General features: G+C 33.3%; 1 pseudogene; it reads right to left on the bottom strand.

Moving 5' to 3' along the window:
- Positions 1–2486: 2486 nt before the first annotated feature.
- On the bottom strand, positions 2487–9413 carry LOC148782261 (7-deoxyloganetin glucosyltransferase pseudogene; annotated as a pseudogene).
- Positions 9414–17751: the final 8338 nt, after the last annotated feature.

Consider the following 17751-nt stretch of genomic DNA (forward strand, 5'->3'; position numbering starts at 1 on the left):
CGTTAATTATGTAAAGGAAGCATGAAATTATGCAGTGTAAATCATGATAAATGTTTTTTTTTTGGTTATTTATTGTCTGGGTAGATGTAGCGTAAAATTTTAAAACGTAAAAAATACGCGGTTTGTATGTGCCTTTGCGGGCGCTCATCTTACTAGTAAATCGTTATTTATTAGATATCTAGAGGCCCCCTCTCTATCTCTCTCACTCCCACTCTCTCCACACCAAAACCTGTTTTTTGGCATTTCCAAGACCCATGGATTTCACTCATTGGCTCCCTCAGACCCGAAATATAGGGAGCATTGGGTGGTTACGATAATTTTAGAGAGAAAAAATACCTAAATTTTTTTAAAGAGATAAAATATCTCAACATTTTTAGAGAAAAAAACTATCTCAAATTTAAACTATTAAAGATAGAGAGTATGCTAAAATTTTAGAGGGAAAAAGTACCAAATTTTTTTAGAGGGATGAACTATCTCAAAATTTTAGAGAGAGAAAATATCTCAAATTTTAACTTTTAGAAAGAGAAAATATGTTAAAATTTTAGAGTGAGAAAGTACCAATTTTGTTTAGAGAGATGAACTAACTCAAAATTTTATAGAGAGAAACTATTTCAAATTTTAACTTTTAAAGATAAAAAGTATGTTAAAATTTTAAAAGAGAGAAAGTATGTTAAAATTTTAAAGAGAGAAAGTACAATTTTTTTTTAGAGAGATAAACTATCTCAAAATTTTAGGAGAGAAACTATTTTAAATTTAAGTTTTAGAGAGAAACTATTATATTTTAGAGAGAGAAAGTACATACAAAAATTTTAGAGAAATAAACTATCTCAATTTTTTAGATAGAGAAACTATTTCAAAACTTTTAGAGAGAAACAATTTCATATTTTAATTTAGAGAGAGAAACTATATCAAATCTTAAGTTTTAGCGAGAGAAAGTATTCTTAAAATTTTAGAGAGAGAAAGTATTCTTAAACTTTTAGAGAGAAATTATTATAAATTCTAGAAAGAGAAACTTCCAAAAAAATTTAGAGAGAGAAATTTCACATTTCTTAGATAGAGAAACTATCTCGAATTTTGAGTTTTAGAGAGAAACTATCTCGAATTTGAAAGTTTAGAAAGAGAAAATATATTAAAATTTTAAAGATAAAAATTATATCAAATTTTAGAGAGAAAAACTACCTAGAAAATTTTAGAGATAAAAATTATCTCAAAATTTTTGGAGAAAGAAACTATCGCAAAATTTATGTTTTAGAGAGAAAAAGTATTTTAAAATTTTGGAGAGAGACTAAATTATATTTTACTTAGAGAAAGCACATGAAATTTTTTGAGAGAGAAACTATCTCAAAAATTTTTAGAGAGAAACTATCTCAAAAGTTAAGTATTAGAGAGAGAAAGTATCTCAAATTTTAAACTTTAGAGAGAGAAAGTATCTCAATTTTTTTAAACTTTAGAGAGAGAAAGTATCTCAAATTTTAGAGAGACACTATATCAAATTTTTAAGGGAGAAACTATTTCAAAATTTTGGATAGAGAAGCTTTCTCAAACCTGACGTTTTAGAGAGAGAAAGTATCGTATAACTTACGAGAATAACTATATCAAATTTTAGAGAGAGAGAGTACATAAAAAGATTTAGAAAAAAACTATCGCAATATTTTTAGAGAGAAATTATCTCAAATTTTAACCTTTAAAAAGAGAAAGTATCTTAAAATTTGGGAGAACAACTATATCATATTTTAGAGAGTAAGACTATTTAATGTTTAGAGAGAAAAACTATCTCAAAATTATCAAAGAGGGGAACTATCAAAGATTTCTTTAGGATTTCAAATATCTAAGATTCTTAATTTCTTCCTATCCAAACGAACCCTTAGAAAAATTGGACTCCATCAATAAAGATGAGCGGCGGAAGGGAGAGAGAGACGAAAAGTTGAAAAAGAGAGGGGGGCCGCACGTACACTTTATCTTAGGGATTGGAGTTGTGTTTTTTTGTTTTCTTTGAGGGGTTGAAGTCTTGAATGTGGAAATTGTGAAAATCTCAGTATATTTGGAAATATATGTGTAGTTGGAGGTAGGACTTTCAAAAAACTTTGCAAGCTTGATAAGTGTAAGGTTTTTTAAAGTAAAGGAAAAAGTTTATAAAAGGATGCAACCATATAACGTAGAACTACGGATGTCCCTCAAAAATCCATTGGAAAATGTAGTTTTAATGTTGAACAACTGTTTGATTGATCATCTCGACATCGAGATGTATGACTATAAAAATAAAAAGAGTTTTTTTCAAAAATAGTATATTTTACAACATATTATCTACACCATTTATTTTCAAGATTTTCCTATGTTTATAGATCTACTTGATTTTAACCATTTTTAAGATTTAAAATTTTATAATTAGATATAAAAATAGATTTTGAGATAGATGGATCCGTATGCTAAGTGCACCCTAAAGTAAATTTTCCAAAATTAAATTACACAATAATAGATGTGGCTTTTTATAAATAGTACTCACAAGACATCTAACTCTCAACATTATTCACATACTTGCATCAACATCTGTGAGAGAACCAATTAAGCCCTGCCTACTGTTTGTAGCACACGTGCACATCGACACATACACAAACAAGGCTCACACTTGTGTGCAATCTACATAAGCAAATGACTGGTTATACATTAAACAAGTATTTGTGTGAACAAGTAGATTTGATCAGCGTTTCTCTGGAAGCACTTGCTTTATAAGCCTCTCTAAGTTATTGTAAGAGCTGCCTCCTAATTGAACAACAGTTTTTGAGATCTCTTTCCATTTCTTGGCCTTTAACTGCATCTCTTTACCCTTCTCTCCTTCCATCAACTCCCTCACCAATGCTTCCACCTCCTCCCTCTTAACATCATTGTTTATTTCCATCCCAATGCCCCATTCCTTGCAAACGTACCTGCAAATTGTTGGATGATCAGCAAAGAAGGGCCAACATAACATCGGCACACCATTGCTAATGCTCTCAATTGTCGAATTCCATCCACTGTGAGTTAGGAAGCACCCAACTGCAGGGTGTGACAGTACTTTAATCTGGTTACACCAACTCAGGATTAGCCTTCTTTCTTTGGTTTCTTCGACAAATGTTTTTTCTAACGTTGCCGATTTGCCGAATACGAGATCTTCACGAATGACCCATATGAAAGGCCTTTGGCTATTTGCAAGACCCCAAGCGAATTCGTTGAGTTGAATGGGTGTTGCAACTGTCGCACTGCCAAAATTCACATACACAACTGACTTAGGTTCCTTGTCATTGAGCCATCCTACACAAGTATCCTCCTCATTCCAAAGACTCATTGAAACCGACTTTAAACGGTCATTGGATTCAAATTGGCTAAAGCTTACAACCGGGCCAATTGTGTAGATTGGGCGACCGATTCTTTCTCTCATGGCATCAAGAACAGGTTTATCTAAATCTTCGAATGTGTTGAGAATGATAGCCCAAGACTTGAGAGTATTAGGGCTTTCGATTGTACAAACCTGTAACATGGGATCATTAAGATTGGTTGTCCTGATGAAGGAGGGTAAGTCCCTTAGACGGATATCGGGCATGCCGGGTATCCAATCCACAATTGCTTCTAGGTCACCGTTGGTCATGAAATTCTCATTGGCATTTGCCAATACCACAACATCTACAATATGAGTTTTCTCTAGGGGTGGCAATCGGTTAGGGCCGACCTGACGGCCTGGGCAGTCGCCCCGATCTGAGTCTGAATCAAGGTCCAAGTTTCGGATTGGCTCAAAGGATCCATGCCCATAGCCTTGAATTCGAATCGGATCTAGCTCGGATTTGGGTCTAGGTCGACCCCAGCTGGATCGGACCCAAACCTATCTATATACGCACATACACATAGTACATACATCAATATAATTATAATGTATGTGTTTGATCTTATGCCACCATGTCATTGCAATATAATGAAACCAAACTTCTACAAAATATGGTCAAAATGAGTCCCCTCCAATAATAAATCAAAACTATGGATTTGGTAAATTTCAATGTCTAGTCATTTATAATCTAACGATAGTAAAGCTATTTAAAAAAATTAGAAAGGAAAATTTTTCATTTTAAGGCCTAGATCTTAGCATCTCACTAAATCAATGGCCCATGGAATATGGCTAAAACAAATCCTTTTAGGGTGTATTTTTAATTTTAGATCTTTTGGGGTTGTTAATTAGAATAAAAAAAATGTATATTTAAAAATTGGAGTAAAATAAATGCCCCTAATATGGTTTTTGAAGATTGTCTCATTATATTAGTATAAAATAATATATAGATATATATATATATATATATATATATATATGTGTGTGTGTGTGTGTGTGTGTGTGTGTGTGTGTGTGTGTGTGTGTTTGGATGACTTATATATTTGAAATATTTTTTTTTGAATATTTTTCAAAAAATGTTTGTTAGGTTCTTATACGTCACCCGGGTCTAAACCAGGTTGTTTTGAATCCGATGGGTCAAATCCAGCACAAAAACCTTGAACTCGAGTTGGGTCCAGTCAGGTCAAGATCTAGGCTATGTAAACAGTTTGATGGGTCGCCAGATTTGCTAGATCTGTTAGAACCTTAAGAATTTCCCAAATATCGTCAAATTTTGAAACTGAAATGTGCTTCATCTAAATTTGTTTTGTAAAAAATCATCATAACCAATTTTGAATTATTTTCACATAGTTTGTATTTTAGTCCTAAGCTTGTGTTTTCTATTTGAAACTCTTAGTGGCGGTCTCGGACCCTACCAAGGATGAGTCCATACACCTAAGAGTTGTAAGCTCCAAAAAGCTGCGACGAGTTTTTCGAACTATTAGAAATATTAAAAATTCATAATTGCTTACGAAGAAATGCGAACCAAGTTTATTTATTTGTTTATTTATTTAACTTTTATTAGCATAATGGTCCAAGAACTATGTTCATTTTAAAAAGTTAAAATGGGGGTGGAAGTGGTGCATGGGTTGTTAGGCCGGTGGATGCCTCAACATAATATCTAAAATGGGGGTGGAAGTGGTGCATGGGTTGTTAGGCCGGTGGATGCCTCAACATAATATCCCGCCTTCCATTCGAATGGTTGACATATCAAAATAATAAATAAGTTCATCACCATGCTCATTCTACTTCATCAATTACTCTTTGGCCGAGTTAGGGTCGGGAAGACCAAGCCGGACTCAAACCAGCCCCATAGGGACAAGAGCTGGGCTAGCCCAAGACTAGCCTGGCCCTTTTCCATATATATATATATATATATATATATATGGGTTATATGGGCAGGAATAAAACCTGAAGAGTTAAAATGAGATAGTTTTTTCTTTTTTTTTTACTTGACTTTAAATAATTGGGTGCTTTGATAATGATGATGATGATATGACATCGCGGTGAGATGTTAAGCTGAACCACCCTCTTCATACAAGAAAGCCTCAGTAGGCCATTGGCCTTCTTGATCACGGACTAGCCTCGTCTAGATGAGTACGATAGCAAACCTCTACCTGAAAAATAAAATTTAAGAGAACTGCTTAATTCGCCTAAAGGGACCCTATACTGGGATTGACGGAGTCATTACAAATCCTAAAGTTAGCAAGTAAGATAAACGTGACCCTTTTCTTACTAAAAAGAAATAGGATTGTATACAATGAGACAATTTACTTTTGATATGAGGAGGTCACAATTACTTACAACCATATAATGCAAAATCTCACAGCTTCGATGTGTAACAATGTTTGAAAAAATTTCTTTTAAAGTTTGAGCTTGGTCAATGAAATAAATGCAACCATCTAATATTATATCCAATGGTCATGAAAAATTGGGACCACTTTGTATCAAAAATAAATAATGTCATTGTATATTTTTCTAAAAGAAATGCCGCCTCCTTGTCATCAAAAAGAAAAAATAAAAAATGATGTTCATCGAGTTTCCTCCCATATGAGCATGTTAAAGAATTGCTTCCTCAAGCAAAATAACTCTTTTAGTGTATTTTCTTATAAAAATTTTTTGGATTTACTTTAAAATCACTAGTTGAATATTGAAAAAAAAAAAAAAAATGAATTTATAAAAATTTTCGGTCTAGCAGTCTCGAAAAACTGGATGGTTAGTAGTCATTCTTGGGATTTTAACTTTTCAGGGATGTACAAAGTGCACCGACTTCTCCACGTTCTCTGAGGGTGATATAAGGACGTTACATACCCAAATTTTTTAGGTCACGAAAATATTTCTAGGTCTTGTTTGGAAGTCCATGTTTTTTGCTCTTAGTACGAATGACAAACAGGTCGAGCCGACGCGATCCAAGTCTAGGTTCGAGTCTGAGTTCATGTTTTGGACTTGGGTCGGGTTCATGTTCAAACTTCTAGACCTAAGTCAGATTTGGGTCGGGTCTGTATCGACCTGGACCCGATTGAAGATATGTATACATGTACACACACATATATAAATATATATATAAAGGGAAACGTTTATATAAGATTGCAACCTTAAAATATGGAATTAAAGTGCACCTCAAAAATCCATCGTAGAAGGTTGATTTGTTATTGGAAAACCTCTAATTGATCATCTCGACATCGAGATACATGAATACGAAAAGAAAAAAAAAATTGAGTCCCAATAAATGTGTATCTTGAAACAAATTATCTAGACCATCAATTTTCAAGATTTTCAAGTGTTTATAGATCTATTTGATTTGAACCATTTTTGGTGTTTTATGAATTTATATTTAGAGATAAAAATAGATTTTCAAGCTATGCTAAGAATTTTTAAACCCAAAATTATATGTTTATGATAAAATTTGGAGGTGCACCTTAATTTGATTATTTTAGGTAGCAACCTTATACAAACCACACCTTTTTTGGAATGGTGCGGCTTTTGTTCGGTTGTAACGGTATTTATAGAAATAAGGTTGTAATACTCTATACTATTTAATATACTTGAAGATGTAGATTTGACACGTTTTTTAATAAAATATAACACGTTTTTTAATAAAATATAAACACATGACATGTTTTTTATAATAATATCCAATCTGCATCGTCCAAATAAAATCGATAATATAGATTACTGCAACTTTACTTCTACAAATAAGGCTACAACCTTTTATAAACCCTTTTTTTTGTTTTTTTTTCAAGTGTAATACTTTGCCTATATATGTAGGAAATGCATATAATGAGAGTATTTATGTTTGATACATTGAGGTCACAATCATCGTTGACCGTTAGATTCGAAATCAAGTGGTTGAGGATGTTCATTGATTGGGCACAAAGTCCAAAATCAAAATTTCTTAATATTATGACGCACTTTCATTAATTAGATTTCACATCCAATGGCTAAAAATGATTGTGACCTACTTGTACTAAAAATAAGCAGTCTCATAGTATACGATCTCATAGAGGGATCACATACCATTTAATCATAGTACAAGGAGGTCACAATCACTTTTAGCTATTTTTTTTTTTTTTTAATATTTTCATTTAGGTTCTAGATCAGAAACCAAACTGACCCAAACCCGAACCGGGTCGGTTCTGAGACCAAATTTTGGACCCATTGGATCATATCCGGGTCCAAAAACATAGACTCAAGTTGGGTTGACCTAACCCATTATACCGAGGTCCCAGCCCATTACCACCAAGAAAATTCTTTAGGGAAAGTATATGAAGAGACCATTTACCTTTGGTACAAGGTAGTCACAATTAATATTGCCCATTAGATGGGAAATTGGGTGGTTGTATTTATTTCATTGATCAAATTTAAAGTTCAAGATATTTTTTTTTTTAATATTGTGATACACCCAAGCTATCAGATTTCACATCAGATGATTGTAAATAACTATGACATCCCTATACAAAAAGTAAATGATCTCATTGTATACAACCCTAAGTTTTCAATAGTTACACCTAAATAGGTGGCAGGTTGCTTGGTGCACCATTATACGGAGGCGCAACACCAGATCCCCGAAATCATAAAAGTAGACAGTAAAAATAGTTATTATTTCGAGTGTTCAAATCGAATGTTGCGCGACTATTTTCATGAGTACCCTCAAAGCTAGGAAAGATAAAAATGGGAGGTGGCCATTGGGACGTCCAAAGAAGTTCTAGTTGTAATATAAATCTACGACTGCTTTTTATACTTCGTCATAATTACTTGGCAGAATTAAATTATGAGTAACCATTTTTTTACATGGTAAATCATTCACCTTAGAAACCACGTTGTGATTTTTATTTCTACCACTAACATCACTTCACTAATACTTTCGAAAAGATAATTCCTAATCTATTTAGAGAAATGGAAAGGGTGTTTCCATTCTCACCGCTAACATTACCCCGCTAATACCTTTAAAAGACTAATTTCTAATCTACTTGGAGAAATGGAAAGGGGGCATGCCTTCTTTCCCCACAGAATTACCCCAAAAAAACAAAAAATAAAGCCCAACCTCTATTGTGCCCTGTTTAATACTTCCCCTAAAGAAGTGGCCCATGGCTCTTGTGACGAATTTTTTTTTTTGGTTTTTTTTTCTTTTTGGTCTGGTAGTAAGGATTTGGTCTCATACCATTTGGTGAAAATGAAGAATGGAGTACGAGACTGAATTCATAAGGCCGGATGGTACTATCAACCCAACACATTCTCTGTCACTGTGAGGACCTATAGGGGGAAGGTATAGTTTTATCTTTTCTTTTGAAGTGAACTACACGAGAATGACAAGAAAACAAGAGAACGAGGGCACCAAGATTTGAGAATCTCTCTCTCAAGCTCACACACACACATAATAGATGTTGCCTACTTACGGTTTTGTTTTGGATAAGGGTTCTGAAGGGCATTTCTTGTAACTAAGATCGAGTAATTAGTGTTATATTGAGAGAATGTGTGTGAGAGAGAGGGAGAGAGACCTTTGAATGGCACAATTCCTCTTTTGATAAGTTCGGAGTAGTGCAAGAAACCCCAAAAAGCAGCACTACTTGTCACCCACAAACAAATCCTTGGGATCCCGAGCTCTTCTGCAACAACCTGCGTAAAGTTGAGATCCGAAATTATGCATGTAAGCGGAGGGACTTGTATGGAGTCATTGAGTTTTGAAACCAAATCCCTGAAAGGACTGAAGAAATTCTTCATCGTTGCATCAATGAGGCCTGCGGCATCTTGGGTCCGGCCATGGTTTGGCGGCAAGCCATCAGGGATCGATTCCAACTTAAAATCCTCCAAATTGTTCAATTCCATGGCTCCTCCTGATCTAGTAATACGCTCATGGTTAAATTCAGTGTTGACAAAAGTAATGTAAAAGCCTCTGGCATGGAGAAGCTTAGCAAGGTGCATCATGGGGTTAATATGGCCTTGAGCGGGAAGTGGGAAACACAGGGCATGAGGTTTCTCTACCCTTGTAGACTCCATTCTCTCTCTCTCAAAAGCAATGAGATGTATTGCTCTCTGGCTTGGGCCAGGGCCTTGCCTTCAATTTATAGAAAGAGATAGAGGCCAAGGGACATCAAGTACCCCTTGGGACCACCTGCAATAATTTCAACTAATAATAATAATAATAATCAAATTAGGGAAACCCAAAAAAAAATTAGTTGGTCTTTGGAGACTAAAACAAGGAAGCAAAAAACTTATCCAATTTTGAAATCTGGATGACTGAAATATGAGTACTAGAGTACCCGCTCATGTGTTTGATTTACGCTGGAATTTTGTAATTAGAAAATCCTTGAATTTATCAGTTTTGATCAGGGTTTGAATACTCATCGAGTCGAGCCGGACTCGTCCGGTTCGACTAGAGAATCGCCGGCAACCGAGCCGATTCCACAAAAAAACCGGGAATCGCCCGTGTCAAGAGAGAACCGGGCAATTCCCAAAAGTGAATCGCGAGTCTCCCCGAAAAAACCTGGGCATTCTAATAATTTTTTGGGTTTACACGTGGCCGCCTCTCGGGAGCAACACGTGGCACCTAAAAATCCTCCACATGTGATAATTCACCTCACATGTCTGCCCCCTCGCTTTTCTACACGCGCAATGCAACATCTATTGCACATGAATTTGTAGAGAACAAAGCGACGTTCATCCTTCGATGTGCGATAATTCCCACAAAAAATCATTAAAGTATGATGATTGAATATATATTATTATAGAAGCTAATAAAATCACATTAGGCGACATGGCGGTGTTGATTGACATCTCCAATTTTTTGGTGGCTGTCTAGAGTTCGAACCTTTTAGCATGCATCATCGTTTATATTTTTGTTGTCAAAAAAATAAACAAAGGCAGAAAATATTATTTTAAAAAAATAGAAAAAATAAAAAATAAAAAGCTTTTCAAGATAAAGATAAAAAAGATTATACAACATTTTTTTATTTTTTTTGTAAAAAAAATACAAAGTAATATAACAAGTATTTCTTGCAAAAAAATAAAACAAAAGGCATAAAAAAATAAAATATACTTTGGCAGAATCATTTTTTTATTTTTCTTGTAAAAAAAAATAAAAGGTAATACAACAAGCAAAAAAAAAAGTAGTACAACATCTTCTTCTTTTGTCAAAAAAAGAAGAAGAAGATAATCAACAAGTATCATATTTTTCTTGTAAAAAAAAAACACAATAAGTATTTAGTGTCAAAAAAATAAAAGGTATTTCTTAATACAACCTAGGAATAAATGGTCTAATTATATTTTTTATTTTTATAACATGATGGTCTTTAACATAAAGTTAAAAATATTAATTTAAAAATAGAATTCATACAATGAGGCCATTTGAAATCTCTCTCTTTCTACTAACAGTCTCTTCCACAAATTTATTCTAGAAACCCAAAATTTAAATAAAATTGATACGCATTCTAATAATTTTTATATTGATAACCAAATCTTTTATTTCATTTATTAATTTTTGTATAATAAATCATGTAGTGTACTATTTTTCTTACAGTTGTCAATAATAAATTAGATGAGATTATGAATTATTTTGGATTTGTTATTATTTATATAATAAAATAATTATAAAATATTGTTGGTATATAATATTATAGTTATTTAGGTTGTAATAATTTGGGTTTTTATAGCAGATTAGGGTTTTCCGCCAATTCGAGATTTTTGTGGCCAATTTTTCATCGATTTAGTCAACTCTTTATTGTAGTCCATATATGATTATATACTTAATCCATAATAATTCTATGATTTCTTTTGTGTGATGTAAATTTAATAGTCAACATAAGTTCATATAGGGAAAGAATATCTCAATATTCATAAATTGATGAAAACAATGAAAGTTAATAATATAGTACCCTTATTTTTTATTGGATTCCTAAAAAACAACATTTATAATGAATTTTAATAATTTTTTTGAATTTTTTTAAAGCTTAATCCTAGCGATTCGACCCGATTCCCGATATGGATCGTCGATTCGCCAATCCAGATCGGTTTTTGGGATGCCCAATCCGGATCACCGATCCATTTTTTAAACCCCTGGTTTTTACTATTCATCAAGGCTTTCAAAACGAGATATTGATGTTTGTTAGAGAAATGAGATTTTGAAATCATTTCTGATTCATGGTAGTTCTAACAAAATGGGCAATGTAGATCACATAAAGAACAAAAAAGTTGTTGAATGAGGCTTGTACACTTCCTACCCTAACACACCTCCAAAACAATAAATAGAAAAAGCAATTTGGAGAGAAAAATTGGTTGTCTATGCTTCGTGCCTTAGTTACTCTTAAAAAATATTCAAAATATACTTTGGAAAGTACAATCTGTAAAGGGATTGTATACAATGAGATCTTTTACGGATTGTACAAGGAGGTGATAATGGGATGTGAAATTTGATAACATGAGTATGCCACAAAGTTCAAAAAATAAATTTTTTAATTTTGTGTTTGGTCAATGGAATAAATGCAACCACCCAATTTCATATTCAAATGTCAAGATTAATTATGACCACATTATACAAATAAATGATCTTATTATATACTTTTCCATATCTAAAACACCCGTAAATGTCAAAAGATTATAGCTCACCTAAAACAATGTCGATCTCAATCTTCAGATCTCGGCCAGGCAGCAGCATGATTTAGTTTTGTGCTGAAATTATGGGCGTCAACATTTAAACTCGTGCACCTCTAAAATAATTGAAAAAAATACAAATCTATCGAAATTGAAATGATTGAAATTATGGGCATAAGTTTGAAGGGGTGCTTTACTTTGAATGTTTAGAGCCTCGGCTTTATACACACTACACCCATCATATAACGCTATCTTGCTGCCTAGGCTCCATCGATTGTATCTATACGGTTGCTTTTTTTCTTACTTGTTTTTTTTTCTTTTTTTTGAAGTCATTAGGATTGGAGGATGGGATGTTATGATTTTTTTTTTTTTTTTTTTGTGATTGTATACTACGAGACCATATATCTTTAGTACAAAGCTCACAACCAGTCCTAGCAATTAAATGTCTGATTGGATAGTTTAAGGTGTATCGAGAAGTTCTAGATAATCTTTTTTGGGAAAGGTTTCTATACTTGCCCTACAACATAGAGGAACTATCTTCCCCCTACCATCGAGCTGTCCAATTTTGATCAAAAGAGCCACTCACAGTTTGGTCTTAGATCCAACGTCTCAAAGTATTTTATTTTTACTTTTTTTATATAAATTGTATGAATATAAAATTTGGAATGTGCCATCTTCTCATTGGGGCACACTTATAAAAAATATTAAAAATAATTTTTTGATAAAATATAATGACCAAAATACCCCTTGAAGCTTTCAAGAGTATTTTGATCATTTTATTTTATTGGAAATATTTGTTTATATTTTTCACTAGTGTGAGTTTAATAGAGGATTGGACGTCCAAAATTTAGTGTCAAAATAGTTTATAGAAAAAATATTAAAAATAAAATAGTGTAGAGACATGACATTGTGATGGGGGCAATCTTAGCCTTCCATTCAAAATGGACGGTTGGATAAAGGGAAGTATATAAGTTTTATGCTCTAGGGGAAGCATAGAAAGCATGCCCATCTTTTTTGGGCTTTGTATTTAGTCTCTAGTTTGCTTAGAACTATCCGATTTGAAATTTGGTAGATAAAAATAATTGTGATATCTTTGTACGTAAATGATCTCTTTATTTTTTTTAGATTTTACAAGTCAACATGAATGGAGCTTGATTTTTATTTTATTTTTATTTATTTGTTTATTTATTACAAGTGAACATCAATAATGGTGGGTGGGACGTTACGTCGTGGCTCGTGCGCCCCACAACAACCCAGCCTTTGGCCCAGCGCCAGCCCTATTCCACTGATCTTTATAATTACTTCCCCTAAAATATATCCCTCGTGCCTTCACTAATTAAGTAGTTGGAAATAATATAAACTATATACCCTTCAAAACAAGCGGATCAACAATCACTAATTAATATTTTCTCATAAATAACATTTTTAATGCCAGTTGACTTTCCTAGTGTTTTGCTAACTACTTCATGTGACGGTGATTGGTGACTCTCTATAAAGTGTTCAAATTGCATTGTTAGTTACTTGCGTAAAGGAATCTTTAGCTGAAAAAATATTTTATAATATCAAATATACATTTATAGATAAAAAAGAAAGTTTAGGTCTGGTCCGGTTTAATCCTGACTTGATTAGGTCTTGGCTAGACCTGACTAAGGTCCATAATTTTAGGCCCCAAACTTAACTGCCATGTCATGGAACTGGACCCAAACCCAGATCTAAGTTAGTTTGATTGGTTGGGTCCGAGGTTCACATGATAAATTATGACAGCTAGTTGAAATGTTAAAAAAAAAATAAAAAATAACCAATTAAAATGCGTAGGGGAAATAGTTAATTTTTTTTATTTTTTTAGTACTTTAGTGGGAAAGACGGACCCTACTAGTAGAAATGAAAACCATAAGGTGATTACTAAAATGCCAGGGTGCTAACATCTTGCACCCTAGGCTCATGCTGAGAGGCTTCGAAGTAGATCATGTTAACTATGTCCAAATCGACAAAACGGTTTTTTTGGCCTATTCATAAAGTGGTGACTTTTTATCGAAAAGCGGTATGCAATTCTACATTTACATTCAGCAAACATCCATCTTTAAGATGGATGTAAGTTGTGGTCCTCTTGGGAACATAGAATGTAAAGATTCAAATTATTTTTCAAAAAAAAATAATTTTTAACTTTTTTTAAAAAAAATTATTTACATATTGGTGATCTACATGTTATAGATTACATGTACCTAAAAAAATTAGTTCCAAAATCTATATCAAAAAAATATATAAAAGATCGATGCTAGCTCTATGTGGGTCCTATGACTCACAAAAAGTATATTATAAAGCCTTTGGTACATAAATTAATTAATGAAATATATACTTAAAGATGTGTTTCAAAAATCCATCAGAAAAAGTGGTTTTAATGTTGGAAAACCCTCTAATTGATCATCTCCACATGGAGATGTGTGAATAATAATAATGAAGATGATGATGATGATGATGATGATGATAATAATAATAAAACTTTGAATCCTAGAAATAATGCATTTTTCAACACATTATTTAGACCGTCCATTTTCAAGATTTTCATATGTTTATAGATCAATTTGATTTTAACCATTTTTTGGACTTTAAAATGTTGTAATTGGATATGAAAATAGATTTTCAGATAATCCTTGTAATTTTTTACACCAAAATTATATGTTATGATAAAATTTCGAGGTGCACCTTAATTGGATTGTTTAACGTTGCAACCTCATAGAAACCACACCCATTAATTTATCATTCAGCAAGTCCAGAAAACCTAAGTGACCTTTATAACTCAAATCTTTAGAAGCTATGAATTGTTATATAATTCAACATACTCCCTCATGTCGCGTGACAAAAAATGTTCCATAAAAATAGTAGAGACGCAACGTTCACTAACGCATGTTTGAAATTCAATCTTCGAAAGGGCAAAAGATTGAAGTTCTTAGACACGAGGGTAACAAGAGGAACCAACGGTTTGCCTATTTTCAAAACTTCGTTACAAGGCAACATCGGGCAAGAATCAATGCATCTAACTTCTTCGCTACAAGGCAACATCGGGTCAAGAATCAATGCATCTAACTTCTTCAGGCAAATTTGTCCTCTCGATATAAGGAAACAAAAAAATAAAATACCATCTTGTGTACAAATGGACCACTACAACAAGATATAGAGCACTATAATTTGTTTTCACTTTTATTCCAACTTTGTAATACTGAGTATTACTTGTATATGTGATTTTTGTCTCACGCACACATTGGACCCCTCTCTCTCACATGCGCACAAAAAATTTTCTATTTTTATGTGTGATTTCTTTTTATTTTTTCTTTTTTTTTATTGTAAAATGCTCATTTAGCAACACTTTCCTCGTTTCCTATGGAGCATTAGTACTATCATACTATGCAACTGTGGTAAGTGTTGTTTCTCCATTTTTTATAAAAAACATAAAATTCTCTTATTTTCACGTTGCAAAGGAAAAAGGCACACATTTTTTAAATAGCGAGTGGTATCATTGAACGGCTTTTTTTAGGGTGAATCAGTGAGATATCGGGCCCCTACTCGTTTTATCGAAGAATCAAAAGAGATATTAGATGAACAGTTCTTATACAACCTTTGGCAAGGGAACACTAGCAACATTAGATACAATGAAAATTATTACAAAATCAAGGGGGCGAGCATGCCACACAGTTGCTTCATTCAAAGAGACCGTTGCTTCAGCCAAGGAGTCTGAAGCCATATTGGCCCCTCTATAAACGTGACATTTGGGCCGCTACCCTTTGATGAGAATGTAGTCCAGACCTCATCATGGGGCTCAGCAATAACTTTTTAAAAAGTATCATGCTTTAAATTTTAAAAAGCACCATGATTTGGTCCCAAATTGTAAGTATGGGTAGATAAGGGGAGCCTAAAAGACTTAAAAACACATTGCAATCTTGAATATCAAATCAGCAAGGCGGCTAAAATCTCTCCCATGCATGTGACATGCGGCAGTGGGCTAGAGCCATAAGTAAATACAAATATAAGTTTTGAAAATAAATAAATAAATAAATAAATATTATTTTTTAAATTAGTGAGGTAACCTAGTTCTTTGATAAAACCAGTAATTTTTGGATCGGCTAGTTTCGTTTCGGATCATCGATTTTTAGAACACTAGTTTATGCCATCAACTATGTCCCCATCCTCTGTTATTAGTGGAATATCTTCCTTTGAACGACAATATTTATCAAGTTTTGATAAATCTAACTTCATATCATTGGATCAATATGTTTTCTTCTCTAACCTAATGTTGAAAGAAATAAGTTGGCTAAGAAATCTACCATCTGTGTGTTTTTTGGTTATGATGTTCAATAGAAAGGATTTTGATGTTATGTTCCAATTTCGTATTTCCCGTCATGTGACCTTCTAGGAACAAATACCTTTTTACTCTTCAAAAATATTGGATCTTTTCTGATTCATCTTCTATGCTCTTTCAGTTTCTTTATCTGTTCACGGATTCAATTCATAGTGAACCTAGTCCATCCAATGTTGACCCTGTCACAAGTAGTGTACCTCCTCCAAAGGACATTCAGATGACTAACCCTATTGATTATGTACTTGAAGGGCCCCTTCCTGATTCCAATCCTGCTAATTTGGTATCTGATGGGCCCCATCCTAATTATGTGCCTCATGACAAGCTGTGGCCCATACTTAGTGAATATTACTATCCTATATGGGTGCAATCTGCACCTCAATGTTTTTTAGATTATAATTATTTCTTGACTACTGTTCTTTCTCTTCAAGTGCCAATATCCTATATATATATATATATATATATATATATATATATATATATAAAGAGCCTTTGATCCAAATTGGAAACAAATTATGTAAATAAACCTTTCACAAAACCCATACTTGGGATCTTAGTGATCAACCTCCTAGTAAGTTTGTAGTAGGTTGTCAGTGGGTTGATAAAACTACGACCAACTCTGACCATTTAGTATCTCAGTTAGTTGCCAAAAGGTTCACTCAAGAATAAGGAGTTGGCTATGACAAGACCTTTGCATCAGTTTCTCGTCTAACATCTGTCAAGACCTTAATTGTTGCTTCTGATTGCCAATGGCTCTTTTTTCATATGGATGTGAAAAATGACTTTTTTCATGTTGGTTTTGTTGAAGAAGCATACATGAAACCTCATCCCGATCTGCCCCATCAGCCCTATCAAGTCTGTTAGTTTCACAATGCTTTTATGGAATTAAATAGGTACCTTGTACTTGTTTTGAGAAGTTTTACTTTGTCATCCTTGTTCTCGATTCATTCAAAATGCCCATTATTTTGCCCTCTTTGTTTGAGGATCTCCTTGAGGGAATATTTCGTTTGCCCCTTTATGTTGTTCATATGGTGATCACCAGTAATTATTCTGTAGGCCACGATACTCAACTTCACCTAAGTGTTTTGAAAAGAAATACCTTGGCCAACTTTGATGTTTTCTTCCAACTTCATCTAAGTCTTTCGAAAGGAAATACCTTGACCAACTTTGGTATTTTGTGGATTCATCAGGTTGCAGGTATATTCTCTCCCAAATCAAGTATGTATAAGATGTCCAAAGCGGGCTACCTTAATAGACGATAATATTGTTGATCCTACTCTTTAATTGAATATGAAACTTAATCCTACAGATGAAGAGCTGCTTTTTTATCCTAATCAATACTGATAGATTGTTGGTAATCTTAAATATTTAACCATTAATCACCGTGATATTAGTCATTCCATTCATGTGTTAGTCAGTTTAT

This window comes from Amborella trichopoda, chromosome 4, assembly GCF_054954075.1.
Source record: "Amborella trichopoda isolate Santa Cruz 75 chromosome 4, AtrichopodaSantaCruz75HAP2 v2.0, whole genome shotgun sequence".
NCBI lineage: Eukaryota > Viridiplantae > Streptophyta > Magnoliopsida > Amborellales > Amborellaceae > Amborella > Amborella trichopoda.